Source organism: Zootoca vivipara, chromosome 8 (genome assembly GCF_965207765.1).
Source record: "Zootoca vivipara chromosome 8, rZooViv2.hap1.1, whole genome shotgun sequence".
NCBI classification, from domain to species: domain Eukaryota; kingdom Metazoa; phylum Chordata; class Lepidosauria; order Squamata; family Lacertidae; genus Zootoca; species Zootoca vivipara.
In genome coordinates, this window is record NC_142591.1 from 42,901,921 (window position 1) to 42,928,257 (window position 26,337).

The 26,337-nt window shown below is 41.9% G+C and overlaps 1 protein-coding gene across 10 annotated transcripts in view; it reads left to right on the plus strand.

Annotated features, from left to right (window-relative positions):
• GREB1L (GREB1 like retinoic acid receptor coactivator) overlaps window positions 1-26,337 on the plus strand; it is a 173,353-nt gene that overhangs the window by 14,122 nt on the left and 132,894 nt on the right. For all 10 annotated transcript variants that reach the window (XM_035125264.3, XM_035125266.3, XM_088676268.1 and 7 more), the window contains exon 2: window positions 7,650-7,731. The gene's annotated coding sequence lies outside the window, so the exon portion shown is untranslated. The remainder of the gene's footprint in view (window positions 1-7,649; window positions 7,732-26,337) is intronic.

Here is a 26,337-nt window from a genome sequence, read left to right on the forward strand (position 1 = left end):
GCACGTCAGGCACTCCTGTCTTCTACTGCCTCCCGCAGCTTGGTCAGACTCATGTTGGTGGCTTCGAGAAGACTGTCCAACCATCTCATCCTCTGTCATCCCCTTCTCCTTGTGCCCTCCACCTTTCACAACATCAGGGTCTTTTCCAGGGAGTCTTCTCTTCTCATGAGGTGGCCAAAGTATTGGAGCCTCAGCTTCAGGATCTGTCCTTCCAGTGAGCACTCAGGGCTGATTTCCTTAAGAATGGATAGGTTTGATCTTCTTGCAGTCTATGGGACTCTCAAGAGTCTCCTCCAGCACCATAATTCAAAAGCATCAATTCTTCAGCGATCAGCCTTCTTTATGGTCCAGCTCTCACTTCCCTACATCACTACTGGGAAAACCATAGCTCAGGGAGTAGCATATAACAAATGCAATCTATATCAAAGAAAATGCAAACTTAAAACCATGCAATCTAAAAGCAGCATTGTAGATAAAAATAGCAGCAGAAATTTTTATTTCACATTGAGCTAGTGTGGTGTAGTGCTTAGGAGCAATGGAGTTGTAATCTGGTGAACTGGGTTTGATTCCCCGCTCCTCCACATATAGCTGCTGGGTGACCTTGGGCTAGTCACACTTCTTTGAAGTCTCTCAGCCTCACAGAGTGTTTGTTGTGAGGGCGGGAAAGGAGATTGTTAGCACTTTGAGACTCCTTCGGGTAGTGATAAAGCGGAATATCAAATCCAAACTCTTCTTCTTCTTCCTCTTCCTCTTCTTCTTCTTCTTCTTCTTCTTCTTCTTCTTCTTCTTCTTCTTCTTCTTCTTCTTCTTCTTCTTCTTCTCCTCCTCCTCCTCCTCCTCCTCCTCCTCCTCCTCCTCCTCCTCCTCCTCTTCTTATGTGCATTAGCATCTGCCCTTCACCTGATGGTCCTAGGGCAGAGAATACATACATGTACTAAACCCAAAAATTCACGACCTAAAACTAAACAGAATACATGCACATCATTAGTCAATATTTGCCACACCCGCCAAACATCTTTTGGTACTAATAAATAGCCCCTTGCATTGAGGAACAAATGTGGCTTTAATGCTGTGGACCTAGGAGCTGTTTTGTGACACTATTATTGTGTAAGTTTGGTCTATGAAACTCCTCTTTCTTTCTTTCTTTCTTTCTTTCTTTCTTTCTTTCTTTCTTTCTTTTTCTGTTGGTACCTGCTGGCAGGGAGCTAGTAGAAGTTTGACTCACTTTTGTGGATAAATCTGCACTTATTGAATATCTGCCTGTTCCACATGTGTTAAAATCACAGTGGCTCCACCAGGGAAGAAGCAGCAACTCCAGGGTGCATAATAAGTAATAGCTGTTGCAACAGCTCAATGTTAGGACCTGTGTTCAGTGACAGGTTGAGCTCTGCCTTATATAAGGTGAGTTCTGTTATTTCCACCAGTATTATGCTTGCTAAAGAAAAAGAATATCTAGTCTCATCTTAATTCATGCAAACAACAACAACAACAACCCATAGATAACCATATCAAGTGACAGAAGTACCCACAATACGGCAATATATTGTGACCGACCAAAATGTTACAAAAACTTGAAAGCTACTTTGTTATGCTTTGGTTAGTCCCAGTGATGATGTTTTCCTGTTGTGAATTCTGCATTTATTCTGACTGGGCTACCCCTAAATTTTGTGCAGCAGTACTGTAAGTTCTGTATATTCTAGAGATCTAGGGTTTGTCAACTTTGTTTCTGGGCCTCTTCCTTTAACAGAAGCTAGGGTTGGGGGGGGGGGAATCAAATACAATTCACATTTAAAGGTGAACCTACCTAATCTGCACTTTCTGAAACAAATATGCAGTGTGAAGCACAGGCATCCTTCTAAATTTGCACTTCTCTGAATTTTGCAATGCGCTTCTCCAGCCAAGTAAAGAGTACAAAAATGCATATCCCTCAACATGGTGTCCTTCATGTGTTTTGTACTCCCATCAGCTCCAGCCAACTTGGAAAACTGGGAGTTGAAGTCCATAACGTGAGGACACCAGATTGGGAGAAGTTGACCTAGAGGACCTGGATGATAATTCCAGGGGTGGGTTGCAATGCAGGGGGAAAATGCAGTACAGTATGTACGTTTCATCAGCACTCATCTATTTTATGTTTTCCCTATTCTCATACTGAATTCCCTATTCTCTAGTACTGAAAATATTCTAGTGTTTGACAATAGTAGTGACCTCTTTTTTATTAATGAAACAAAGCCTCTTTTTATTATCTGCATATGTTTCTTGAGAAGGAGGAGTCGGCTGCATAGTTGGGGCATGTTCTGCTTACCGCAGTCTCCACACAGATCTGCAGTTGTCTTTAAACCAGGATAGTTGCCAAATTGCTATGGCAGTGAAGGGGTTTTCAGATGCTCCATATTCTCTCTCCTTCCACGGTTCTTGGTTCTGTGCATGGTTAATTCTTATCTGCTTACTGTGAACTGCATCCAAAACATGAATATATGTTCAGTTTTACAAGCTGATTCTGAAGGTTCTTGTGTGGAGGCCAGCCCTTTTGATATTAGCGGCACTTATCTCCAAGTAAGCATCCTTAAGACTGCAGCCTTAGCTGACTGTCTTGTTCCCTATCCTTAGTTCTGAGATTGACCTTCACCATTTCCGAGTGCAAATTGTGAGTTCTGAGTAACTCTGTATAATGTCAGGAAAGAGAACAGCTGCTTATCGGGAGAACTGGATTACATGTGCGACATTGAAATAGGTGAGTGGGAGGTTGCCTCCAGCCATTAATGACATAAAAAAGAGCATATGGAGGGAAAATTGGTGTAGTTTGTTGATGAGATTTGGGGAAATATATATAAAAGACTTCTAATTCCCCATCAAAATTGTAACTGTTACAATACAAATGGTAATGGTGAGTGAATTACTACTGTGGCAATTAAATGACGACATCTAAGTACGCATTGGATGGGATCCAAAGAGTCTTTATAACTGCAAGAATGTTTATTTCGTTTATTTAGCATTTCTGTACCATTTGTCTGCAGTTTTTAAAGGAAAATCCAAGTGCTACTCAAAATATAAAAGTTACAACAATAATTGGAAGAAACCACTTCCAGCAAGCAATAAAACTTCACAAGTAAACTGAAAAACATTGTTTTTTAAGAGCAGGTGTTGATATTGAAAAGCTCAGGAGATTAAGTCAAACCCTTGTTGTGCCACACAGGACAAAGACTAGTGGGGTGGAGCTGCCATCCTAAAGAGCCCTCTTTTGGCAGCAGTCCAGCAATTGGGAACAGATGGACTGTCAGGCAGTGCCATATACTCCTGAAGAATTTGATGATCAGTTCATCAAAAGCTGCTGAAAGGCCCAGAAGAGTGAACAGTTTCTTTCTCTCTGTCCCTGTATCTGTCTTTGTCTGTCTCTTCTCTCTCTCCCTTACACACCCACACACCCCATCAGGGCCATCTCAAGCATGTCGGGCGCCGTGGTGCGGAGATCGCTCCGGCACCCTCGCCCTGGTGGGCGGGCGCAGCATGCCACGCAGCGCCCCCCTGCCGGCCCCGCACCATCCAGCCTACCCCTAGAGGCGGCCCTGCACCCCAGTTTGTGAATAGGGACAAAACAATGTGGCCTCTCACTTAATCTCAGTTCTAAACCCTGACTGGACTGACTCTAGAAAATCTATCTAATACGAGGATTACTTGTGCTGTCTGCTTGATCATTTTCTGCAAGAGAGAGGCAAACTTGACCCAGGCTTATAGTTTTCAGCAGCAGGCAGGTCGCTGCAGACAAACCTGTCTCAACAGGTTACTTTCCGTTGTTGAAATCAGTGGTTTTCAACCCTTTTTTTGTTGAGGGAACCCATTTAACAGGAAAACAAGTAACTTGGTGAAAGAAATTGGAGGTGGCCTGACTTCTCAAGATACAGAGACAAAAAAGAATAAGTAAGGATATATTTAATGAGAACAGCAGAACATTTTCTTTCTGTGGTTTAGGAGCAGAGTAGAAGAAACGTATAGAATAGAGCAAGTTTTGCATCACGAAGCTGTCACGCACCAGCTCTTTTCCAAATGAAATAAGAAGATACACTGGTGATTTGGGTCATTAACTTGGAAATCCATGTAGGATGCCATATTTTGGATTTCCTAAAGACTTGCTACATGGTGCATAGGAAACCTTGAGTTGGCGAGGCTCATCTGACAGCAGCAGGAAACCAAGCCTTTAATGTCCTCGGCCTGGTCCTGGAGAATGCTGTGCCAGCAGAGATTCAGCAGTCACTTTCTGTTCTGGCCTTTAAATGTCTGCAGAAAACATTTGTATGCCACCTAGCTTCTGCACTCAGTTAAGGAATTACTGTAATGCCTAGCTGATCTCCAATTTTAAATTTTACATGCTTTCTATTGTATATGTGTATGGTGGTTGCAAACTGTTTATATATTTTTAATTAAAAGCAGTATGCAAATATTTTAAATTAATGAATGAATGAATAAATAAATAAATAAATAAATAAATAGACAGTTCCCTGCCTCATAGGCCAGAACGTGGGTTTGACAAGCTTGAATAATGAGCTTGTTGCGCCTTTTAGGAACAAGAAAGGAGGAAGAGAGTTGTAGCAAAAAATATTCCTTGTGAGTGAGTGAGTGTTTTTAGAAAATAGTATTTCTTAGGTTCAGATGTCTATATCAGTTTGAGTGCAGTTTCTTTCCTTAATATGTATGCAATCAGGGCCATCTTCTTCTTCTTCTTCTTTGGTGATCACTTGTAGCCGAGTAAGATTGTCTTCCATAAACACGGTTTTAACAATGAGTCCGTAAGTGACTGTGGAGGCCAATTCTGGATCTGCACGTCATTCCACAGTGGGGACATTGGTTTCCGGGCGGGAGTTGATCATGGTGTGGATTTGCCAAGCGTGCCTTCCTCTTAGCACATTTCTCCCTTGCGTCCTGAGATCAATTTTCTTCAAAGCCCATGACACCTTTGGTAAAGGCCGTTCTCCAACTGGAGCGCTCGCGGGCCAGTGTTTCCCAGTTGTCGGTGTTTATACTACATTTTTAAAGATTTGCCTTGAGACAGTCTTTAAACCTCTTTTGTTGACCACCAGCTTTTTTTTATCCACCAGGTGTTTTTTAGTTCTCTGGTTCTTCTTTGGACCTCAGCCTTAGCATTGGCATAGGTTTTTTTCTTAGTGGCACAGTTTCTATCTCTTTGCCAGATTTGAAAGGCCTTCCTTTTCTTGTCAATCATGTGTTCAATCTCACTGTCATTCTCATCAAACCAGTCCTGGTGTTTCTTGGTTTGGTATCCAATAGTTTGTTCATAGGCTGCAATAATGGATGTTTTTAGCTTGGTTCAGTGTTCCTCAATGTTATTAGGGAATTCTGAAGGCAGATGGTCCTTAAGAGTCATTTGGAAGCAATCCCACTTAATGGGATCTTGAAGGGCTTGAGTGTTCATTTTACGCCTTGGTTTCCTTCCTTGAAGTCTGCGTTGAGGTATAATCTTGATAGCCATCGTGGAGCGTATTAGTGATCTGTCCAGCAGTTATCGGCGCTTGTCATAGCTCTGGTAAGGAGCACATCATGGCGATCTTTAGCACAGACAATAACATAGTCTAAGAGATGCCAGTGGTTTGATCGAGGATGCCTCCATGAAGTTTTAAATTTATTTTTCTGTCGAAAGAGTGTGTTGGTGATAACAAGGTTGTGCGCTGCACATATTGTCAAAAGTAAGATTCTGTTCTGGTTGCTGTTGCCAACTCCTTCTTTCCCAATAGTCCCAGGCCACAAATCGAAATCTTGCCTTAAAATCACCCACTCTTGCATTAAAATCACCCAGGAGGATAATCTTATCTTCCATAGGCATCTCTGATAGGACGGTATCCAGATGAGAGTAAAATTTTTCTTTAATGTATTCATCGGCATCCAGTGTTGGTGCATAAGCGCTTATAATAGTAGCCTGTTGGTTTTTGGAGAGCTTTATTCAAAGGGTTGAGAGTTGCTCATTAATGCTGGTAGGGACTTCTGACAGGAGCTTCACAAGGTCGTTTTTGATAGTGAAGCCTACCCCATGTATTCAATGTTCTTGTTCAGATAGACCTTTCCAGAAGAATGTGTAGCCTCCTTTTTCTTCCTTCAGTTGTCCCTCACCTGCTCTTCGAGTCTCTTGAAGCCCTGCGATATTGATGTTAAAACGTCGCTGCTCTCTTGCAATGATGGCAGTTCTGCGTTCAGGACGCTTGCTGTCTGTGTTATCTGACAAAGTCCGGATATTCCATGTTCCAAAGTTCAATTGTCTTTTACGACTGCTAGGTGGTGACCCCACTGGGCGCGGTAATCCAGTCAGGGGAAAAGGGAGGCAGACTATGTTTAGGGCACCTTTTCTAGCCCCTCCCCCTTTTTGGGGTGAGCAGAGTGGATCCTAAAAAGCGCTGCTCAGTCATGGATACAGCTGCCGAGCTGCTCAACTGCCTCGTTCCTTGAGTCAGAACGACTGGATCTATATCCACCGCCCATGTGCCGGTTCATGACTAGGGGCTTCCAGATTTCACGATCCTGTCCCCGTTACCATTTGCCGATCGCCATGGGACTTTGGGGGTTTGGGTTGGGTTTTTGGAAGACACCTGTGTGTGAATTTGTTTTATGTGTGTAGATCAGTGCACGCAGACCAATGCACAGTCTTCGCAGTTGGGCTCTGTTCTGATGGCATGAAGTAGTCATGACAAACCAGTAGATTCCTATCTGCTGCAGCCTTCATCTGCCTTCACAGCCGTTGTAACATACCGCTTGTTATCACCCGCCTGTTCTGCCGTTGAGGACTTCTTGGATCATTCTTTGTCTAGCTCCTTCCCTTTGACCTTACCACCTTGGGTGACCCTGCTGGGAGTATGAGATTCCCGATGGCTTCGCTCACAGGGGTCATAGGAACATGCAAACCCACTCACCGCGACAAGGGGATGATCCAGAGAGTGAGGGCCATATCACAATTACAATACACATTTATAATTGTGGTTTGTGCTTATGGTTTTAACTCTTATTTGGGATCAATTCAAAGTGCTGGAGAACCTGTGTTGAGAAAGCATGGGGTTCAAGGAAACCATTACACAATTAAAAAGTAAGTAAATCAGGTGGGTCTATGAATTAAATGCTATAGTTCTAAATGGATTTAATAAAAAAATTAGAATGGATGTTTGTTATGTAGGAAACTGAAGATGTATGCTTATTGAAAATAATGTTAGTAAATGTCTTGCCATTGTTGATTTTATGCTGTATTAATATATATGTTCACAGAATACAGGTGAATGTAAGTTTTTTCAGAAGCCATGGAATGGCTAAGCAATGCAGTTGTACACCTGATTACAATTGTGAAATCAGGTATGCATGTTGTGTTAGGTATAATAACCTCAGCAGAACCTTTGCATGATCTTACAGGACCTATCAAATTCCATGTTTGTATATTGCTGAGTGTGTTGTGAATGTGTGTTTATATATGTGTGTATACAAAAAATGATTCTTTTTAATATGATTGTAATATACTTTTCTTAACCAGTGATTCTGCAAATCATTGCAAGCTATCTTAAGATAAATGATGAGCACATTATTATTTTAAGTATTGTGAAGATAAATGGTCAATTTGTTCATTATATTTTTTAATAAAACAATTTATTTATTTTTGTATGTAGAACTTATGCATAAGGAACTGCTGTACAGGAATACATGCCACTGAGAGAAGCAGACCAAGCTGAAACACATCTGGGATTCCAGGTATTCAACAAATATTGAGAAAATTAACGAGCTATGCTGAGTTTTTCCTTCTTATTCATGTCATTACAGTGGTACCTCGGTTTATGAACACAATTGGTTCCGAAAGTCTGTTCATAAACTGAAGCGTTCATAAACTGAAGCGAACTTTCCCATTGAAAGTAATGGAAAGTGGATTAATCCGTTCCAGACAGTCCGCGGAGTAACCGTTCATAAACTGAAGCAAACTTTCCCATTGAAAGTAATGGAAAGTGGATTAATCCGTTCCAGACGGGTCCGCGGAGTACTTAAACTGAAGCGTTCATAAACTGAAACATGGGTGTAATTGGTTCCGGAAGTCTGTTCATAAACTGAAGCGTTCATAAACTGAAGCGAACTTTCCCATTAAAAGTAATGGAAAGTGAATTAATCCGTTCCAGATAGGTCCGCGGCGTTCATAAACCGAAAATTCATAAACCGAGGTGTTCATAAACCGAGGTTCCACTGTATATGTTTTTTGCACATGCTGTGATTACATTATTATTATATTTTACAGTTCATCTTTTTAGCAATCTGAAATTTCTGTTTCCTATAGATTTTGTTTAAAAGTTGCACAACCTTAGTTGTTGTTTTTAATTGTATCCTTTTTTTATATATTTTTCATCATATGGTTCAACTTTTTTTGAATTTTTTTTTTCCATAAACACTCGTAGGCATTATAGCCATTAGGTTTAGTCTATAAATTGGTTGACATGATAGCATATTTACTGTTTGTAGGTTTTTTTGCTTTGCCTTTTGGTTCTGTTTCTCACCTTAAAAAATGGGGGCCTTTAAGAAGACCTAAATGAGTTGGGACCAGGCTGTTTAAAACCCTGTCTCTTGTCATATGAACTTGCCCAAATGCTTCAATTGGCAGCAAAGACCCTCCCATCCCCAGCTGGGGCACAGTGAGTGGGCATGCAAGAGGGCCTTTTCAGTGCTGATACCATGGCTTTGGGAATCCCTGGAGAGGCAACTAATCTCCTTTTTGCCTTTCAATGAGAAGTGAAGATGCTTCTTTCCATGTGGGTATTGGTTCATTGTTTGTTTCTAAATGTAGAGCCTTCTTAGGAATTAGTTTAAATTTAATGACTTCTATGCTCTCTTTGTTGATTGGAGTGATAATTGCTCCTGGTTTGTTTTTAGCTGTGCTTTATTTATTTATTTATATTTCTTTGTTTGCTGTCTTTTATGATTGCCAGCTGCTTTGAAGGTCCCATTTTGGGGATGTGAAAGAAGTTGTATTATATGATGATATAAAAGCATTGCCAAACTGATTTTTTTCATTATGACTTTCTTTTATAGTGGTTTTAAACGTGTGACAGCTTCTCCCTGCCCCCTGCCCCCCTCCAGCTGTATCTGGTGCTGCTGCAATGTGTGGGAGGCAATGTGAACCAGTGGTTAGATTACATATTCCCTATAATATTTCTGTGGAGTCAGGATTATAGCTCATTTTAAATGTAATTCTTCACTGAAATTTACTATGCTACTTGCTGAATTGCAATTTGCACAGCTGCTGCAGATCAAAGTTGGCGGAGGAGTATGTGCTTGGAGTTGTTTTGGGAAATCACCCGTTTAAGTTGACATGAGGCTTGGAAACTATTCAGATGTGGTGAGAAGACATTTTATGCTGCTCGCAGCATCATCAAACACAGGAAGTCAGGAAGTGGGCTGGAGTAACATATAGAAAGAGAAGGAAAATAGTCTTATTGTGAAAGTTCCCTTCTGTGCAGTTACTGGGAGAGCCAGCAGGAAAGGGTCTGTTTCTACTACAGTGGTACCTTGGTTTAAGAACAGCTTAGTTTATGAACAACTTGGATTAAGAATGCTGCAAACTCAGAAGTAGGTGTTTCGGTTTGTGAACTTTGCCTTGGAAGCAGAACATGTTCCGCTTTCTTTTGAGTATGTTCCATTTGTAAATTGAGTCCCCTGCTGCTATGGGAAAGCATGCCTTGGTTTAAGAACGCTTTGGTTTAAGAACGGACTTCCGGAACGGATTAAGTTCGTAAACCAGGGTACCATTGTACTACTCAGAATGCAGAATGAAGCAACCTGAGTATTCTCTTTTAGTGCAGAATTACCTCCCACTCTCAGACATAGTTGTAGATGGTTAACTAAGGAAGGGGACCAACCCCTCCCAAATGAACAACAGTTGAGATCAAAATCGATAAAATGTGAATACGGGAATCCACAAGTGCACTGTGGCTAGCCCATCCTTAGTGGGGTGCTGTGCTAATGCCTCTTACAGATCACAAAGAAACAGGTGGATACTCTGTGGATACAGCAGCCTCCCCCAACCTGGTGCCCTCCTGATGTTTTGGACAACAGCTGTGACTGATGGGAGTTGTACTCCAAAACACCAGACGGCACCAGATTGGGGAGACTGATCTGCAGGTTACCTTACCAACTGCATAAGACAGTCAATGCTTGTGAAGCAAAGTTCACTTATTACTTTTATGCAGCCTGAACCTAGGCATGTGCAGCGGCATAGCTAGCTGCCTGGGTGCCTGGGGCAATGCATGCGCACTGTGCCCGGGGGCAGAGCAAGCTGCCCATGGGGCAGGGTGACCCGGGCAGGGCACAATGCAGAGACTCCCCCTCAGCTGTAGGGCGGCTGAGGGGAGGCAATGGGCAGATGCAAGCCCCACGCTGTCGTTTTGGGCAGCGCAGAGCATGCAGGCGCCCGAGCCACTGTGTCACTCCCAGGAGAGATGTGTGGCTCAGGCAAGGTGCAGGCCCTGTGGTAAGTGCTGCTCCCTGCGATGTGGCACCCATTCTCCTCCCCAAGCTATGCCTTTGGTCATGTGTACTCAGGAGCAAGCCTCACTGTGCTTGGAGGAATTTAGACCCAGGTGGCGCTGTGGTTAAACCACTGAGCCTAGGGCTTGCTGATCAGAAGGTCGGTGGTTCGAATCCCTGTGACAGGGTGAGCTCCCGTTGCTTGGTCCCAGCTCCTGCCAACCTAGCAGTTCGAAAGCACGTCAAAATGCAAGTAGATAAATAGGAACCGCTACAGCAGGAAGGTAAATGGCGTTTCCATGATAAATAGGAACCGCTACAGCAGGAAGGTAAACGGCGTTTCCATGTGCTGCTCTGGTTCACCAGAAGCAGCTTTGTCATGCTGGCCACATGACCTGGAAGCTATACACCGGCTCCCTCGGCCAATAATGCGAGATGAGCGCGCAACCCCAGAGTCGGTCACGACTGGACCTAATGGTCAGGGGTCCCTTTACCTTTTATGGAATGTACTGTACTGTATAGGAACCCAGTCATAGTATTTGAACACATTGTTACTTTGGCTATGTTGTCATATTTGAGGTTTATTCTGCATGATGTTCTTCTTTGGGATTTGGCTGTTTTGAAATAACCATGGGTTTATTTAGATAGTTTATTTAAGAAGTAAAGTGGTTTACTTTGCATTAAATGCTTTGTTATTTGACAATAAACTGTTAGGAGTTGCTTGCTTAGCGTCTTCATTTCACTGGCACTTGCCAAAGTACATTGCTGCAGGCTGCAGCTGCTGTGTGCAAAAGTGGGTGTGTAACGATGTGGAAAAATCAGATTCCAAAGCAGTGCACATTGACTGCAGACAACTGATGAGAAGAGTGGTCTCTCTTAATAGTCATCTAATACCCTCAGTGAGAACTTTATTGTTTGATCAGACCAAGGTCCATCTAGTTCAGCATTGTGTATTTCTACCAGGGGCCACTTGGACCTGCAGGAAACTCACAGCCAGGACAGCTATGCTCTGTTGTTTCTCCCCAGGAGCTGGCATGCAGAGTTATGCTACTCTATACCTGGAGGTTTCATTTAGCTTTCATGGTGGGGGGTGAACCTTGGGTAGAGTACAATAGTGAACAATGTGTACATGTATTATTTGCCACTTCAGCTCTGTGAGTCTACATGTATGTGTGCATGCGTGCGCACACACACACACACATGAGAGACGGAGGGCTTGTCCCATTTCTGGAACCCTAGAATATATGCACCAGAAAGAGCGACTTGTTGCCACACCCAGTACATCAAAAGTACCATTACCACCTGTGCATGACTTGTCCTGCCCTTTCTGTCTGCTTGGAACTATACAAACTTCAATTAGTAAAGGCACAGAAGGGATTGGTGGTCAAGCTGTGGATTTCTTCCATCATTTTTTAGAATTGCATTTTAGCTTGTTTTGTTGCATTTTATCCTAGATATCTTTGACATTGAAAGGCAGGATATAAATATAAAAAATAAATTCCTGGGCTAAAATGAGACTGATTATAGAATCCTAGAGTCGGGGGCAGCCTTTGTAGCCTAGCCCTATGGTTGATGACCGAAATCTAGTGCTAGGGAGTCCCAGTCCCTAAAAGATGGGTATTCAACATCTGCTTAAATACCACTAGTGAGGGTTGGCCTCTAGGTAAATAGTTCCATTATTGAACTGCCCTAGCATCAAGGCATTTCTCCTACCAGTCAGTCAGTCAGCATCTTCATTCCTGTAACTTTCTTCCTAGTTGTAGTCCTTCCCTTTGGGGCAGCAGAGAATACACGGCCTGTCAAATGTTTTGAGGTAGAGTGCTCTAAAGACCTCCCCTCACAAATTCTGTTTTCTAGCTGAAACATACTCAATACAGTATATACTTCAACCTTTCCTTGTTTGCCATACCTTTGACCATCTTCATTGCCCTTCCCAGAACCCTTTCCAATTTGTCATCCTCTGGGGTAGAGAGCCCTTTTGAGCCAGAGGGCTGCAATCCCTTGTGGTTGGATTCCAATGGAGAGTGGCAGCCGGAGGCAAAAGGCGGACAGAGCAAAGGATGCAACTCTTACCTTTGCAAGACTACATTCCAGGCATGTGAAACTCTGAGGTTTATACACCCCCACACCCTATATATCATCCACCCAGGCAAGCAAGGGGCATAATCACAGTTCAAGAACACATTCCACCTAGGAAAAAGCACTCAAGGTGGGAACAGATCAGGCGCAGTGAAGGGGGGGCTGAGGAAGGGGGGGCTTGGCCTAGAGACAGTCCTGAGGGCTATAGAGATAGTCATGAGGAGGCTTCATTTCGCTCCTGGGCCTGAGGTTCTCTCCCCCCCCCCCAAATATACTTTCTCCTCAAAGCACAGTGCCCAGTACTGTGTGTAGTCCAGATGAGTTCTGACTATTGTTGCTCTGAATCTCTCTCTCTCTCTCTCTCTCTCTTTGTGTGTGTGTGACATCAACACCATACATTTTAAAACATTTTAAGTGCATGGCTACCCTCAAAGAAGCCTGGGAACTTTTGTTTGTTGTTTGTAGCTCTGTGAGGGGTAAACTACAGTTCCCTGCATTCTTCTTGGGAAGCCATGTGCTTTAAATGTATGATGTGGTTGTGACCCAGGTCTTAAGGCAATTTACAGACATACCATAAAAATAGATAAAATATATATTTAAAGCAATGCAAAATTGTTCGGCAGAGGTGTTTTCATCCATTTTTTTCTGGAAGAATAGTGGATAGCTCAGTTGGTTAGTGTGTGGTGCTGGCAATGGGGAAGGTCATAGGTTCAATCCCCATATGGGACAGCTGCATATTCCTGCATTGCAGGGAGTTGAACTAGATGATCCTCAGGGTCCCCTCCAAATCTACAGTTCTATGATTTTCAGTACTGTACTGGCTAGTGAAGAATAAAGTGAGACTAAACCTTGATGTCTGACTGCACCCATACTGGCCTCTGATACGGCTTTATATTTTGGTTAGCATCACAGGGAGAAATGAGACACGCATGGTCTACGCACAATTGGTTCTACTGGTGCCCGCTGCCAGTGCTCCCCCCCCCCAAAACATATTTAGGGGTATTCTCATTATCCTACTCATATTGAAATACTGCCCCTCAATGAGGCCAAACTTAGATTCACAAAATGTTTAGGGGTATGTGTACCCCTGCATCCCCTCAGAAAAAGCACTGCCTGTTGCCATTTTGCTCCTCCTGTTCCTAAGTTATCGCCTATAGTAGCGCCTGTTTTTGTTTTCCCCATCCAATTTTCTTCTTGCATCATGCCTATTTGATTGTAGGCGTAGGAGACAAATGTAGCAATGCTTTAAGTGACAACATCATTGCAGAATAAGAAGACCAGGACCTGGCTTCTTTCCCAGTTGGTATTGGTTTTCTTTGGGGGTGAGGATTGGTGGAAATGGACTCTTTAGTCAAGGTTGTTAGCTCAGTTTGGCATATCAGGGAGTCTATGGGGGCTGTGTGTCCCAAAGCTTAGGAGTCAAACAGATGAGTTCTTCTTGGGAAAGGCACAGCACAGTCAGTGATGGACACACAAGCAAAAGCATTTGCAGACCACATGCTGTGGACAGCTTTCCCCCTCTTCCTTTTTTTATTTGACCATATGTTTTGTAGTCTACAGGGCTTTTTTCCCACCTAGTGCTGCTGACGCCTTTTCGTCTGGAATGTGTAAATGTTGTTAATGTGAGTTAGAAGGTGGCCTCTTCTTCTTTACTTTTTTGTTTTGTTTTTAAGTGTATGTACACTGTGGGGACTGAATTCAAGCGCACACTGTAGGTACTGCATTGAGTTGGTGAAACAGGACGTGCAAAACCTATTTGGCATCCCTTGTGAAAACAGCTTAAGAATGTGTTCGTAACAGATCAAGGGGCCCCCTACTTTAAACAGATGATCAGCTACTGTCTTGGGAAGTTAGTATCTTTCCATCACATTTTTTGGGGTAAAGAAGATCATAACTGTAAATCTTGTTTTATTGCAGGTCACTCGTGTGGATAATTTTAACTCTGTCTCTTTGTAGCTAGGCCTCTGGTAACCCACTTGCATGAAATGGGGGTCAAACAAACCTGTTTGTTCTTTCTTGATCCTAATCTGAATTGAGCCAAAGGGCTCCTTCCCTCTCCTCCCTGTAACTTGTCTCATCCTTCATTCTTTCTTCCCCTTCTCCACAGCCAAGACAGTCCTTCACCAGATTTCCCTCTGGGATACAAATGTTGATAGCATTTTCGAATCCCTGTTAGATCTTCTCTCTCTCTCCTCCTTGCATTCCCCCCCCCCCCGGTTTTTCATTGTTTATTCTTGATTGGTGGAACTTGCAGACATTTTGGAGACATTTTGGCTTTACTTAAATAAATTAGAAATGTGAAAGATGCAAAGGAATACTAATCTTTTTGTTTTTTGTTTGTTTGTTCTGGAGCTTAAACACAAATATAATACAATTATACTGGTAAAGGGTGTGGGAGAATCTCTCTCTCTCACACACACACACACCACTACACCCCTCTTTAATCAAGATACTTTCATTAACTGAGTTGCCTTTATAATCTAGCAGTATCTTCTAGTGTTTTGAAGGCTGGTTGAGATGGCTATGTTGTAATCTTTGCAATCCTTGCAAAAAAGTAAACTTGCTAGGCGAGGTTGCAAGCTTTTTTGTGACGTTTATTACTGTTGGAGGGAGATGTCTATGTTAATTCCCTATGTCAAAGTCTGTATTTTCCCCTCCCCTCTCCCCAAGGTCTCTCGACATGCATACCGGTATACAGTACCGTAGTTCTACTTATGTGCATAGATACCACACAGACAAAAACAGGCCTTATGGTTGCAGCTTTACATTGTCATGGTTTTATGTTGCTGGGTGTTTGTTTTTTTTAAAGGCAATGCACGTCAGGTTGTGGGCTGGGGCTGAAGCACTTAGGAAAAATAAGGCAGAAAGCCTTGAACTCTGGCAGGTTCCAGGCACATGTGAATCTAATCATTTCCTTATGTGGCAAAGGAGAATTGCATTGCTGCTTTTGCTTTCTTTTTAAAAAAGAAATGGGGGAGTTAGGATCTCTCTCTGAGAGATCTAGATAATTTTTAAAGAGCTAAGTGATCAAAGCTTGGAAAGCATGATTTTTTAAAGCTAGTAACTTTAACCGCTTTAATCATGTGCTTTCAAGATTTAAAACACCAGCTTTAGTGGAAACATTCACAGCTGAGCTGATTTCAGCCCCTCTTTAAAACTCGCCATTTTGGAGAATGACATTGTTTTCTTACATTAAATCAGAAAGAAGCAGGGGAAATAACATGTAGTAAAGGACTTATGCCTTCTTCAGCTTGTTGCTTAGTAACAGAAAATACCTCCTAAGCTTATTTTTGTTGTGGGGAGGGATGAAACCTGAATCAGTGACCATCTGTCCTGAGATGGTTGGCTTCCTATTGAATTGGCTTTTGTCTCTCTCAAACAATTGGTTCTCTTTAGGGCCCATATACAATCTCAAATACCACTGGTGGCATCTCTTCCCTCCCGAATCCCATCATTTGTAAACACTGGATAGCTGTATTTTAACACTGGATAGCTGTAGTTTAACTAATAGTAATAACAGACACTCTGGAGTTACAGGAGGTAATATCACTGATTGAATAATTGTGCTGAAGCTGTAAGCGCTGATGCCTTTGTGTAAAAAAAAAAAAGCAGGGGAGCCAATTGGTGTTCTTTTCTTCTTCTTCTTTTACAACTTATTATCGTTTTAGTTTGTATACAGTATTTGCAAAACAATACAAGTGGAATGCATTGGCATTTCCAACATCTTGGTTTTAGAAGTGTATTTAAATAATTTATATAAGGCTAGCTGTTTTATACTTCTTTAAAAGTGACAGCTGGAGATTGAAAATGCTCCTGAATTTATCTGTGCTCTGGCCTTAATTCAAGTTTGTCTGTAGGTACAAGCACTCCAAATGAGCAAAATGGCATCTACATTCTATTTCAGCGTCGAGCATAGCTGCCAAGTTTTCCCATTTCTCGCGAGGAAGCCTATTCAGCATAAGGGAAAATAAGGGATATTTTTAAAAAAGGGATAACTTGGCAGCTATGGCGTCGAGGCATGTTGAGTGTACTACTGTATGCATGGCCTAGTCACCAATATTTAAGTGATTGTCATTATATTTTTCAACTCTTCAATAAATTCAGTTGTCCACCACAGTCATAGATGGCATGGTTCAGGACAATCTTGAACAATGTTCATAAGATATCCCAGTACTGACTAGGGCAGGCACCCCCAAACTTCGGCCCTCCAGATGTTTTGGACTACAATTCCCATCATCCCTGACCACTGGCCCTGTTAGCTAGGGATCATGGGAGTTGTAGGCCAAAAACATCTGGAGGGCCGCAGTTTGGGGATGCCTGGACTAGGGCCAAATCTCATTAGCTTCAGAGACTGAACCACCTCATTTCTGCTAAGAAAAGAAACTGAGAGATCCCTGTTAAATACAATACTTATTTGAAGGAGCACATTTTTAAGCATTAAACAAGGAGAGCTGTTCATAAGCATAATTTTCTTTTTATTATTTTCTAATGGTAGATAGCAGCATATTCAAGGTGTTTTCTTTCCTTATAGAATCATAGAATTGGAAGAGACCACAAGGGCCATCCAGTCCAACCCTCTGCTTTAGTTGACAAGTTATTCTGCTTCATGTAAGCAGAACAAATAAGTTATGCTCTTGAGCAGGCATCCCCAAACTGCGGCCCCCCAGATGTTTTGTATTTATTTGGGAGAATTGACAAAAATATTTCATTTGCTATCCTACTTGTATCCTAACCAGATAGTTTGTGTTACTATGTTCTTCATCAAGAAGAAGGAAGTACTAGATTTCTAAACTTTCCAAAGTTTACTTTCCCTACTGCTCAGTTTAAAAGACTAAGAAGAAATACTTAGGATCAAGTGGAAACTCATAGATAAGGTTTTGTTTCTGTTTTTTTAAAAAGAACGTTCTACCATAAATAGTAGTATACCCAAAACAGAATAAAATTGGCCACTACTTTCCCACATTACAGTACCACGATCTATTCTATAACATACTTTGTTTCTGCTTCTGACACAGATCATGAGTGACATTGGCAGGTTTCTTTAAGCTTTCTGAGCCTCTACTACTAGTCTCTACTTCCCGGTCTCTAAAATGGTAATAAACATACGGTAGTTGCTTATAGTTGTGAAGCTTCATGTTCCCCTCCACCATTTATAAGGGTGGAGAGTGAGAAAGAGTTTTTGGTTTTTTAAATAGTTTTTTTACCCTTTGTTCGTTAAAGGTTAACTTGGTATATCTACAAAAGTATGCCATTTTATTCCACATGTGAGAGAGCACTAAACTACATGGATTATGATTTGGGGTTCAGGACTATAACTCACAATACCATTCAGGGCTAGCTCACTGTGGTTTGCTTGGGAAGTTTACACTGGAGAAAGCAGTCCTATTTGGCATGGGTAATCAAGAGTAAGGCTGGAATTGCTCTTAGCTGTCATTCAGGTTTCCTTTCAAAGTCCAAGGACCTGCTGAGAAAAACAAAAAGCTAATGAAAGCTGACTGTATTCTAGCCTAAACCCCCATAGAATCTGAAATGAAGTCCTGACTGTTGGTGTATTCTTATTCTTCTACATTCTAATGGTTACTAAGGTAACTGGTTTTTAGAGGTTTCACATCTTCATTGTCAAGTATTTCCTACTCTTACTGTTACTGTTTTCAAATTAGGGCAATTTGAACAGTGCTTTTTTTGAATGAGAACAAAAAAGGGAATCAAATGTTAACTGATGTAATGAATCAGTTGCATTCTCTTTTTATCAACTATAGTACTTTTTGTAGAAAAAGGTAAAAAAAAGCCCTGTGTCTTCCTTGTCTTTTTTCCTACAGGAGGCAATCAGAGTGAAGTAGTAATTACTTTTGAAACGTTTATGCTGCAATAGTGTGTGTTAGCTAATAACAGAATGCTCTGATATACCTATTGATAATTGCAGATTGGGAGGTGGATACTTCATATTAAGCATTTTTAAGAGAAGCTGAAAAATTATTGACTCTGTCTTAACATATGTAGACAGGGGCATACCCAGGATCAAAACTGGGGGGGGGGCAAGAGAGGGGAAGAGAGAGGGAAGAAAGGAGGGAGGGAAGAGAGAAGGAAGGAAGGAAGGAAGGAAGGAAGGAAGGAAGGAAGGAAGGAAGGAAGGAAAGGGTGTGTGGGTGTGTGGGAGAGAGAGAGAGAGAGAGAGAGAAGGAAGGAAGGAAGGAAGGAAGGGGTGAGAGAGAGAGAGAGAGAAGGGAGAGGGAGAGAGAAAATAAGAAAGAAAGAAAGAAAGAGGGGGGAAGGAAGGATGGAAGGAGCTCCCATCCGCTCCCGCCCCCCAGCTCAGGCTGCTCCTCCCCCCTCCCACGTTCCTGTCCCTGGATGCAGCCGTGGAGGGGGCGAAAACAGCCCGATTTCAGGCTGCTTCTCACCCTCCCCACGTTCTTGTCACTGGCTGCAGCCGCGGAGGGGGCGGAAACAGCCCGATTTCCATAACCTGCAGCGACTTTCCCCCTTCAGTTTTCAGAGGGAAAAAGTGCGGGTTATGGTCCGTAAAATACGGTTTAAAAGTTTTTGCGTCTAGGGGGCAGCTGCCCCCCCTGCCCCTCGCTGGGTACACCCATGTATGTAGGTATGGTTTGTGCTCTCCTGAGCTCAGATATTTAGTGAAGATAATAAATAAAGCTTACTGGCATAAGTGTTACAGTACTATAGTATGAATTTAAAAATTGAGGATTTATACATTGTGTTAGAACAGACCCACTGACATTTAATGGGGCTTAAGTTAGTTGTGATTCATTTACATTCCATTGATTTCAATGGATCTATATATGAAGTATGACTATGTCTGGATCTAGCACACAATATTTATCAGTGAGAGATCCAGAGCTAGACATAATTTGGTAACCCCTGCTCAGACTGGGTGAAATCTAACAGAGTCTGATTTTCCCCTTCAGCCCTCTATGCTCCTGAAAAATATGCTCCAGAGGATTGCTGAAACCTCTGGAGATTAGGGGAATGCAAGAGAAGGGAGGAATAGTGGAAGCCCCATTGCATTAGCAATGAGCTATACATGCCATCTACATCATTGGGATTCTGACCAACTACAGAGTTGTCCTATGAATTGTGGAATAAGGAACTGTATTCCCACAAAAAGTTTATTTTTACAATATTAATGGAGTCAATTTCTGAGGCAAAGTTCTGAGGGTTTGGAAGGCTGCATTTGGTCCCAGAGTGTGAGCTTTCTCCACCACTGATATAGACAATTCTGTAATGGTCTGACTTAGGCCACAGCCACACCAGGTATTTAGAACAGCATTATACCACTTTAAACAGTCTTAGCTTCCCCCAAAGTATCCTGGGGAATGTAGTTTGTTAGGAGGCCCCTTATTCCCCTCAAAGAGATACATTTGCCATATTTCCCTTGGAAGAAGAATTGATTGATAAACTACAGGCAACCCACCCACCCTCAATTTACGCAGGGGTTACGTTCCAAGGCAATGTGTATTTACCATATTTTTCCATCTATAAGACAACCCCCCTATATAAGACACCCCCTATTTTGGGGGACTCAGATTTAAGAAAATGGGGGAGATGTATCCGTGCATAAGACACCCCCTAATTTTTGACATTACTTTTTTGGGGTGGGAACCTAGTCTTATACAGTGGTGCCTCGACTTATGAATTTAATCCGTTCCGAAGGCACCTTCGTAGGTTGAAAAATTCGTAAGTCGAAAAGCGCCATTGGAAACGCGATTTCCCATAGGAATGCATTGGAAATGGAAAAATTCGTAAGTCGAAGCAACCCCATCTAGAAATTCGTAAGTCAAAAAAACCCTATCTAAAACCGCCACGGTTTCTGTTCGGATGTCGAGAAATTCGTAAGCGTTTGCCCCATTAGTAAGTCGAAAAATTCGGTTGTCGAGTCGTTTGTAAGTCGAGGTACCACTGTACATGGAAAAATACGGTAAGTGAAATCGCGTATATTTGAGACACCATCGAAAAAGCCTGTAAACATCCCATTCCGCCTCTGCCCTGCCCTGAACATTCGGAGCTGTCCAGATTGACTTAGGTTGGCACCATCCCACCACATTTGATAAAATCCTGCCAGGTGAGGTGGTGATATTTTCAGAGGCGTCCATCCTGCCCCAAATTGGATAAAGTTAAGTCAGAATCACTTTTCGCTCCACCATCTTGATTCAGAATGGCTGCTGGGTATCCAAACACCAATGAAGACTTTCACTCCCACTTTGGGAGCCCTTGTGCCAAATTTGGAGGATATATCTCGAGAGGTGGTTGAACCTATAGAGAACACATAGGCATTGTTATTGTTGGCATCCATCTGTCTTCAGAGACAGCTCATGGGCAAATGGATGAACTGCTTTTCAAAGTATGTAGAAGTAGACAATGACATTTATATGAAATACATACAGAGGTTTCCTGTTACTTTCCCTTACAAATGACCCTGTGAGGAAACATTTTACCACACCTTGATTTAAAATCCGGCAGGCTGCCAGCTAAAGTTGCCTCGGGCCCTGGATCTGGTCTTTGGGCTGCCAGTTTGCCCTTCGTAATATAAACCAGGGCTGTGACAAATAGGGATGGAATTTTCTTGATGTCAAGCTTATTCACACACACAGTTGTCCCCCCCCTAATTCCTATCTCACTCCTTAATCTTGACAAGAAGCAATTCCCCCCCTCCAGTTCTGCTAAAAATGTGAACAATTCTTTCATTATTATATGTGCATTATTATTTGCAAATATAAGCTTCCTAAAGTAACCAGAGCTTAAACAGATACAAGCAGCAATTATGTACAGTATATAACTCTGTAAAATTGTATAAAAATGCACATAACTGTATAAATATACTTACAAAACTATGCTGCAGAAACATATTAAACCACATGGGGCTTAACCTTTTTATAAATATTGAATGTATAACATGCATATATATATTTCATATAATTAGTTGGGCTTAAAAAAAGAGTGCAACAACAGCTCTGACATAAGAGGGCACTTGGTGCAAGAGGCAGTCTGGTGTGATGGGGTCACAAACATAATCTGTTCATAAACCCATCTAAAACAGAATTATTCTCTCTTCCTAGTGGCAACATACCTCTTAATCTCTCTCACCCACACACCGTTCACAGGTGGAAAACTTAGGAGGCAGTTTCAAAAATTTGGAGGACTGGGTGAAAGATTCTGGGACGAGTCCTGCTACTACAGAGATAGCAGCAGAATAAGAGCAACTACTAAAGGAAGAGTGGCCACTGGTAAATTTCTCCCTCTGAACTTTTCACTTGGGTTATTTATTCATTTATCAAATTTATTGAAGGACTTTATGAGCCACCACCCTTTCCCTCCCGAAAGCTGAACCAGAACTTCTTAAATTCCAAACAATCAAGATGCCACCACCTTCAGCAAATAAAAAAAAAGTTATTAAACTTATTTGTAACTGTAACCAAATAATAATCTGGGCTGCATTTTATAAATACATGGCTTGTTTATGAGCTTGTAAAGTTCCAGTTCCAGTTTACAGGTTGATACCAAACTTGAACCCTTCTCTGACCCATACAAAGACTGTAAGGTAGGTCTATAAACCCAAAGCTCTGATCATTGCTAGGTTAGGCTTTCCCCCACCCAACAATGTCCTATAACTTTCATCCTGAAAGTAAACATTTGTTCTTCTAACATGCATGCCTGCACGGAAAAGTATCATGGTTTATGAAAGTGGGACCAGTGCATGTCACTTGAAGCATTTCATGCTGGCATGGAATTAATTTGCAAATGGCTCATACACTTACTATGAAAAGGCAGATTTCCACATGGAAATTTGATCAAAGTTTTTTTTAAAACCTCTTACAAAGTTTACTTAGGGAGAGAGGTGGCTGCTAAAACTACTACTAACTCCTCTTGCCCTTTAGTATAGTAAAGGGAGCAGATTGAGACCATACCTTGGAAGGGACAGGGATCATTTATGATTATTATTTCTTAAATTTATATACCACCCCTTCATCTAAAGATCACAGGGCGAATCACAACATAAAAATCAAAATGAGAATACATAACAAAAAAAAACCAATAGCAAACCAATAACACCCCTCCTCCCACAAACACAATTAAATCAGCCAAAGGCCTGAATGTATAGAGAAACGTTTTTGCCTGGTGCCTATACTGTAGATATGTAATGAAGGCGCCAGGTGAGCCACCTTGGGGAGAGCGTTCCACAAGTGGGGCGTCACCACAGAAAAGACCTCTTTATTGTGTTGTCACCCTCTGAATCTCTCATGGAAGAGGCACACAACGAAGGGCCTCAGATGACAGTCACAGGGTCTGGGTCAGTTCATATGGGAAGAGGTGGTCCTTGAGATATTGTGGTCCTGAGCAGGTTTTATAGGTCAAAACCAGTACTTTGATTTGGGCCCAGAAACTGACTGGCAGCTAGTTCAAGATTGATATTATATGCTCAGTCTTGAGCTGGTGAGCAACATGGCTGCTGCAATGAGGATGTAGACTCAGGGGCCTATGGAGGGTGTATTGCCGTCGGGCGTTTCAAAACATGGAGCCAACATTAGTTCTGTGTATATTAAAAGGTCACCTCCTTCCCTTTGCAACCTGTTGATTTCTGTGGTCAGTGGAGGGTTATCTTTTGGATTGTGCCCCTTTATGTGGCAAATATTGATCAAGCAAGAGAAGGTAGACTATTTTATAATGGACACTCCTGCTCAAATTGGCTGCCCAGATAAATTTGTAAACATAATTCGGCTCCTCCATGATAATATGACAGCAACAATCGCAGATAACAATGGCTCTCAAAGTGAACCATTCACAGTGGGACCAGCTGTTAAACAGGGTTGTGTTATTGCCCCAACTCTATTCATTATTTTCATTGCCATGATCCTACACCTTGTTGAAGGGAAACTCCCTACCGGAGTAGAAATCATATATCGAACAGATGGAAAGCTCTTCAATCTGAGCAGGCTGAAAGCAAAAAGTAAGGTTACCGTAACTTCCGTCATAGAGCTTCAGTATGCTGATGACAACATAGTGTGTGCACGCTCGGAGGATGACCTCCAAACCATCCTAAATATCTTTGCAGAAGCTTACGAAAAGCTTGGCCTATCACTCAACATCAAAAAAACCAAAGTGCTGCACCAACAAGTACAAAATAACCCCTCTGCAGTGCCACAAATCCAACTCAGTGGTGTAACGGTGGAAAATGTTGATCACTTCTCATACCTAGGCAGTTACCTTTCCACAAGGGCCAACATTGATGCCAAAATCCAGCATCGCCTGAGCTCTGTGAGTGCGGTTTTCTCCCGATTGAAGTGCAGAGTGTTTGAGGACCGGGACATTCGCAGGGAAACCGAAATGCTTGTTTACAAAGCTATTGTACTACCAACCTTACTATATGCTTGTGGTACATGGACCACTTATAAACGCCATCTCCAACTGCTCGAAAGATTCCATCAACGGTGTCTCCAAATTTTTTTACACATCACTTGGGAAGACAGGCAAACTAATATCAGTGTACTGGAAGAAGCAAAGATCACCAGTGTTGAAGCAATGATTCTTCAACATCAACTTTGTTGGACTGGTCATGTTGTGCGGATGCCTGATGATCATCTTCCAAAGCAACTACTCTATTCCAAACTTAAAAATGGAAAACGTAATGCTGGTGGTCAACAAAAGAGGTTTAAAAACTGTCTCAAGCAAATCTTTAAAAGTGTAGTATAAACACTGACAACTGGGAGACACTGGCCTGCGAGTGCTTCAATTGGAGAACAGCCTTTACCAAAGGTGTCATGAGCTTTGAAGAAATTTGATCTCAGGATGCAATGGAGAAACGTGCTAAGAGGAAGGCACGCTTGGCATATCCACACCTTGATCAGCTCCTGCCTGGAAGCCAATGTCCCCACTGTGGAAGGACGTGTGGATCCAAAATTGGCCTCCACAGTCACTTATGGACCCATCTATGGAAGATAATCTTACTTGGCTACGAGTGATCGCCAAAGAGAGTGATCAAGCAAGAGAAAACTAAAATAAAAAAAATTCCTTCCAGTAGCACTTTAGAGACCAACTAAGTTTGTCATAGGTATGAACTTTCGTGTGCATGCATGACAAATTAGTTGGTCTCTAAGGTGCTACTGGAAGGATTTTTTTTATTTTTGTTTTGACTACATCAGACCAACACGGCTACCTACCTGTAACAAGCAAGAGAAGGTAGACTACTTTATAATGGACACTCCTGCACAAAGTAGAAGGGGGCAGAAAGACAATTGATTTCCAGTATCTTGGTATGAATACTTACGCTCCTGCTGCGCTTGAGTTCATTTCTGGTAGCAGGCACTTCAGATAGATCAAGATTGCCCACACAAAGATCCAAGTCTAAGCTGAAAGAAGGTGGTCTTTGTGCAGTTGATAGAAGTGGGATTTGTATGGAATTCTGATTGCTCTTCTGATATAATCTGTCTTCTTAAGTAATGCCCTTACATTTTTCATGGTATTTACTTGAGAGTCATCTCTAGATCTTTTTTTGGTAAGAAAAAACTCTTCCAGCTTTTTTCATGTGATATTGTTTTAAAAACCTTGCAATTGGGAATGGCCTTACTTCCTCACATAAGCTGACATTTGAGACAGATGCATCTCGCAACTGTGCCAGCTTGTTTCCAAGGACTCATCAGAGTGAGCATCCTTGAAGCTCAGCATTAGGTACCAAAATTGTCAATGCTTATGGTAGTCAAGTTGAACACAGTTTTGTGATAAAATTATATTGTTTTTCTGTTTGCTTTCAGTTATGTAACTTCTAACAGCATTATTGTTATAACTGTCTTTATTACTTTGTAACTTTAGAGCTTTAGAAACTTTAAAATATGTTAATGTCTTCTTCAAAACTTTTCCATGGGGATATACTAAACATCCAAATTCTGGAAACAAAGAAGTGACTTCTGTATTGGGAAGAGAACACAGTTAATCTACTATGTTGTCTGTTTGCTATGCATTTGGACACTTCTTAAACTATTGCAACCAAATTTTGCATGATATCAAGGAGATGAAGCAGCAGGTTTTCATGTATGTTTGGATACAATTGGATGCCAATCTGAATCAAAGTGGCAGACTGAATTTTTCAAACTGCACTGGTTTTTTGGTTTCTTAAATTTCCTTAAATGCTGCATAGAAGACTACTAGTAATCATATCATCCTATCAAATTTGCAGCTGACATTCCTTCTCATAATGATCAATGTGGAGGGGATGGGAAGATTCACCTTCCTTTTTACTTAAAGAGAAGAGTGATGAGCCAATGTTTGTTCAATGCATTTTTGTGATTTCCTAAATCAGGAGTGGGGAACCTCAGGCCCAAGGGTTGAATGCAATCCTCTCCATCCAGCCTTCAGAACTAGTCCCAGGCCACATCCCTCAGCCACACACCCATCAGGTGCTTTTGTGTGGTTGGAATCTGTTGAACTATGATAATGTGTCTTCCTTGGCTGGCTGGCTGGAGGATAAAGAGGTGTGTGTATAGAATCCTCTGGTTGAAATGTAACTGTAAAAAGGTAAGAATAACATGCATTGCCTGCCCACTTTTCTTTCTGACCCTACCCATCACTGGCAAGCAACTCCCAGAAGATAGTCCATGACAAAATGGGATGGAGGAAATTTCTGACTCCTAGGCTTAAACCATGGTTAAGTTGGGGTGGAAACGCTACAGCCCTTCAGTTCTTTTTGGACTACAGCTCCCATCACCCCTTACCACTGAAACAGTTCATAGAGGTGAGTTCTATCTGTGCAAATGATCTCTTTCA